The following is a 5,148-nucleotide window of genomic DNA, read 5'->3' on the forward strand; positions in this document are numbered from 1 at the left end:
ATAGATGAGAGAGAATCTAGCATTAAATGCTGGAATAGGTGTGTGTTGGTTTTTGGTTCATGTTTTTGTTGGTTTTTTTTGCTGGTTTGTTTTGGTTTTTTGGTTGGTTTTTTTTTTTTTTTTTAAAGGAAGCCATCCCTCCTTCCAAATTTCTGCTTCTCTAACCAACACAGGCTTGTACACAGATGGCCTTAGACACTGAAAGCATTCAGTTGCATTGAAAATAAAGATCAACATGAGGAAATATGTTGTAAACTGCAGGAGTCTATGATGAAAAGCTTTTTAAAATATTTTTCAACTTAAGTAACTGTCTCGGGACAGAGTACATTTTCTTCTTAGCAACTGGTACAGTGCTGTGGTTTTTGGATTCAGTACGATAATAGTGTTGACAACACACGGATGACTTGGTTCTTACTCAGTAGTGCTTACCCTAAGCTGAGGGCTTGTCGATTTTCCATGCTCTGCCATGAGGAGCTGCACAAAAACGTGGGAGTATGGCCAGGACAGGTGATCCAAACTGGCCAAAGCGATATTCCATACCATAGAATGCCATGCCCAGTATTTAAACCAGAGGAGTTACCTGGAAGGGAGCTGATTGCTGCTCAGTGATGGCACATTGTGTATCACTTTTTCTCTTGGATTTTATTTTTCTCTCTCCCCCTATTATCATTATTATATTATTAGCTTTTTTGGTTTTTTTTTTTCAATTCTTAAGCTATTTTTATCTCAACCCACAAGGTTTACCTTTTGTTTCCAGTTCTCCTCCCTACCCTGATGGGGGTTGAGGGGAGTGACCTTACAACTGCATGGGATTTAATTTGTGGCTGGGATTAAACCACAACAATAACTGGTTTCATCTGCACTGGGATACTCAGGAGAATCTTGATATATGGTCCTTGAGACCCTTCCTAGCTTCTCTGCTTAAAGCATTTGTTCTGAAAGCTACGTACCTTCTGCTGCTCAACTCATCTCTAATGGATAACTTGATGTCTGACCTAACAACTTATTTAAATGCTTATTGGACTGGGTCTGGAGATCACTTTGTGAGCACAAAGGTAGGTACATCTTTGATTATTTCTCTGGCTAGTGATTGGATCTAAGGCTCTAATGGATAAACTCTGGAGTACCCAGTTACCAAAAGCTTCTTTTTCTGCAGCTGTACACCCTGCTTTATGCTACATACCTTGTTTCAGTGTGCAGAAGTGCTGGTGTCTGTATGTACCTAGCTCCATTTCCATATTTAAACTCCAAATGTGTAGTGGCAAAATACCAGAATCACTTTCTGACTAAATGAGCTCCTGCTAAGGTCAGATCATCCTTGTGGTCTTCAACATACTCAGGAGTGCTTGATTTCAGACTTCTGCATCATTGCATGTACCTGTGTCTGATTTATTAGCAACAGTAAAGTATTGCCAGTGGTTCACAGCAGCCAAAAGAGATAATGCAGCATTCTTGTTGATGTAGTACTGGCAGAAGAGGAGGAAGAAGAAGAAAATATAGAAAAAAAAAAGGAAGGAAATAAAAAGAAAGGAATCTCATTGATCCTGATGTTTTTGGAAAGGTATGTTGACATTTTCTGTGGTTGCCTGTGGCATCATCTGCAAGTGGTAGTTGAGTCTTCTGAATGGTGGATGCTCCCTCCTAAGCAAGGGGAGGACACTCCCTGACTTATTACCCACAAACCAGATACAAAGCAGCGACCTCTGATCCTCAGGTCTTCACTATCGAAACCCTTAGCTTCCCTCTTCCTTGTCCTTCAGAAACGGATAATCTTCCTCCCTGCTGAGGGGGAGGAGTGAACACAAACTTCCCACCCTGAAACGCCTGGCAGTTCCTGCATTTTCAGTGTGTCTGCCAGCAGTAATTGTTCTTCTTGTGGATGCAGACACCTAGGAAAATGTGCTTTTGTTTCTCTGCAGCTCTGTCACTAGAAAAGAGCTAGTAAAGGAGCTACATGTGCTACAGTTTTAACTCTCCTTGTGGATTCATACTGATGGTTGTTACCTACTTGGAAATACAGATGTGTTCTCATGTTTAGGACTTAAATTCAAAGAAGCAGATGCCTGGGAACCTGGTGTACAGAAGCAAATATTTTCCTAGAAGTGCAGAATCCTCTTGTTTAAGAGGTGCCAGTTCACATGCACAGCTCTGGTACCACAGAGCCATTACCACACCCATGTGCAGCACAGTTGATATCCCCAGTGCACTGACGGTAAAGCTGCAGTAGATATGGTGCTGTGCTGTATGTGATAGCAGGATTGTTGTGTTCCATTGGCTAATTACAGAGGGACCTCATCCCGGGTTCTAACAAAACTGTAGTATGTTGTTTCATATTATTGATTTCATTTTTTTTCTGTTTCTTTTTCCTTACTAGCCCATTTGCATGGAGCTGCCAGAGGAGCTGTGTCAGCTGGCAGACATGCAGAAACTGAGAAGGGAGAAAGTAACAGAAGACTACAGAATGAATGAGGATGGTCTTTTGATCCAACCAGCCGTGGAATTTAATAGAGGGAAACAATCCACAGGAGGATAGAAACTATAGAGATGATGGTAATTGCTTTTTTTGCAGAAAAAAAAAAAAAAGACAAAAAGACCCCACCACATCCTTCAACAATCAAGGATGTACTTTGTCAAAGCAGAGCTTGAAAATCAAATTCATGTGGTAAAATCTGTGGGATGACCTCAAGCAGACTGTATGAATTTAATTTCTGACACAGGTGATTTGATGAGCTTAGATTGGATGTTTGGAGACATCCAAGTGAAAAAAGAGGCTACTTCCCTTGCAGAGGTGTCAAACAAAGGCTCCTGACTTTACAGTGACAGGTAATTGCACATTCCACTGTTGAATGGAAATAACAATGGTCTGTCTTTTGAAGGAAATTCCTGTTGTGTCTGACTGTTCTTCTCTAGGTCTGTTTTTGAGATCCATTTTTTTCAAGAGCTATTTTTGATTTTAGAAGAGTGACTTTTATTTTTCTTGCACTGTTAACAGACCACTTTCTTAAACCGCATTAGTTCTTTTGCTACCTGTTGCAGGTATGTAAAACTCATTAGAGCAGCTTCCTGCTGGAAGTTGCAGACCATCACCACCACTGTTGTTCACCACACTGGCCCATCCAGCTCTGTGGATAAGGCTGTAACAACACTGTACTGTGTGGTGTGTGTAAAAAGCACTTTAGGAGGTACAGAGCAGTCCCTCCCCAGCAAAATAAAGTATTAGGGCAAAACTTCTGCTCTACCACAGGACAAAATTAATGTGGGCCGTGCCTCAGTCCCAGAACAAGTTTTGTGACATATCAGTGAACACTGAATGTAGAATAGGGAAGAATGGAGAAGGTCAAAGGTCACTGTGCCAACCAGATTGCAGTCCAAGAACTATTTGGGCATCAGGATGCAAAGGTGGGAATAATAATGACACCAGCTTGGAAGGGATGTGACATCTGCATATGAGTACATGCCACTACCTGTTTGAGTTGGTTTTCTTTGGATGTAAAGTGGTGTGACTAAAGTGGTGGTTTATGATGTATCTAAACATTTAAAAAATATTTTTAGGGGAAACGGTTTTCTGGTGTGTTGGGGTTTTTTTTTACCTCTCCCCACAAAGTACTAGATCGGCAGTATTTAAATAGGTTTTCATTTGAAACTGTAAGTCAGACTTGCTCAGTTGGCAGTGACAGAAAAACTGATGAGGTTTTCTTTGTCATTTAACTGAAGGAAGATTTTTCCAAGCAGTCAGGGTTATCACCGATCAGTGGGGTACAGTGTGGAGCATGCAGGCTCTTCTGTCAGAGACAGATCAAGAGCACTTAGGTTGTATTTCCACAACCAAAAACATTTGGGTCCATGCAGTCCTATTAGCAGACAGAAAATAGTGAAATATCAGGTAAGGGAAAGAGGGAGGGAAGAGGAGCTGAGAGATGAAGGCATCAAGTCTGGGATATGGTATGGAATGTTTTTACAGGATACAAAGTAATTGCTGAGGCTACCCTTCTTGATAAGAGACTGAGCTGCTTTCTCAGCCTCTTGCAAGGACTTGATCTCTGATTGGAATGGCATTATCATGGAATAAGGATTTCCAGAGAGGGACTTCACAGTCCAGTTGCATCTGTGCCACTATAATGATTAAGGTAGCAGAACTTTTTGGGGTAAAGATAAGTACTGCTTTCCCTTTGGTTCTCTTTTGGGAATGGCATAAAGAAAATAAATAAATTGGAATGGTGTCATCACTCACTGAAGCACAAGATCAAAAATTACTATTTTCTTTAGAAGAAGGGGTTATTTTTTTAAAGGTCCATCAGGCACAGTGATGCTCTGTTTGTCTGAGTTCATGTGCTTACTAACATGTAACCAAATCATGCACACCTCCTGAACAATGCAATTCCTGGCTGTACTTAGGGGTACAATTAGTATCGCTAGTTAAGGACAACTCTAGTGAAGTTTTACTGGAGCAGTAGCAATGTCTTATTTTTATATCCCACCAACTGTGTGTGGCAGTTTAAGCCCAGCTGGCAGCTAAGCACCATGAAGCTGCTCCTTCCCACCCTGCCCTAGATTGGCCTCTTTTCCAAGTAGCTGCCCTCAGATTGGGCATGATGTCCTGTGGTATGGAATATTCCTCTGGTTGGTTCAGGTCAGCTGTCCTGGCTGTGCACCCTCCCAGGATTTCCTTCTCAGTAGCAGACGATGAGACACAAGTCCTTGACTTAGGATAAACACGATTTAGTGAAATTCAAAACATCAGTCTTTATATTCTGCATGCAAAACTCAGTACTGTCTCAGCTGTTGAGGAATTAACTCCATCCAGCCAAAACCAGGACACGGATATCTACTGAGCGCTGGAGTGACACAGCTTAGTCCTGAAATACAGATTTTTATCGCTATGCAGTAGGTGACATGGATTAATCATCCACTTAAGGATTTGCTCTAAGTGTACTGGTTAATGGGTTTGGGGAGGCAGCAGTGCTGAACAGCTGCTGGCCACACTGTGTTTACGGTGCAAAGCATCTTCGCAATTAACCTTCAGGCCTATTTCCTTTAGAGCTCCTCTACTGCAACTCCTAGCGCAGGACAAGGCGACAGCGGTAGAACGCACGCAGCCCCACCGACTGCCCCACGTGTTAACCCTGACAGCGCCCCGGCTCCAGCGCC

The sequence above is a fragment of the Geospiza fortis genome, unplaced genomic scaffold, assembly GCF_000277835.1.
Source record: "Geospiza fortis unplaced genomic scaffold, GeoFor_1.0 scaffold66, whole genome shotgun sequence".
Classification (NCBI taxonomy): domain Eukaryota; kingdom Metazoa; phylum Chordata; class Aves; order Passeriformes; family Thraupidae; genus Geospiza; species Geospiza fortis.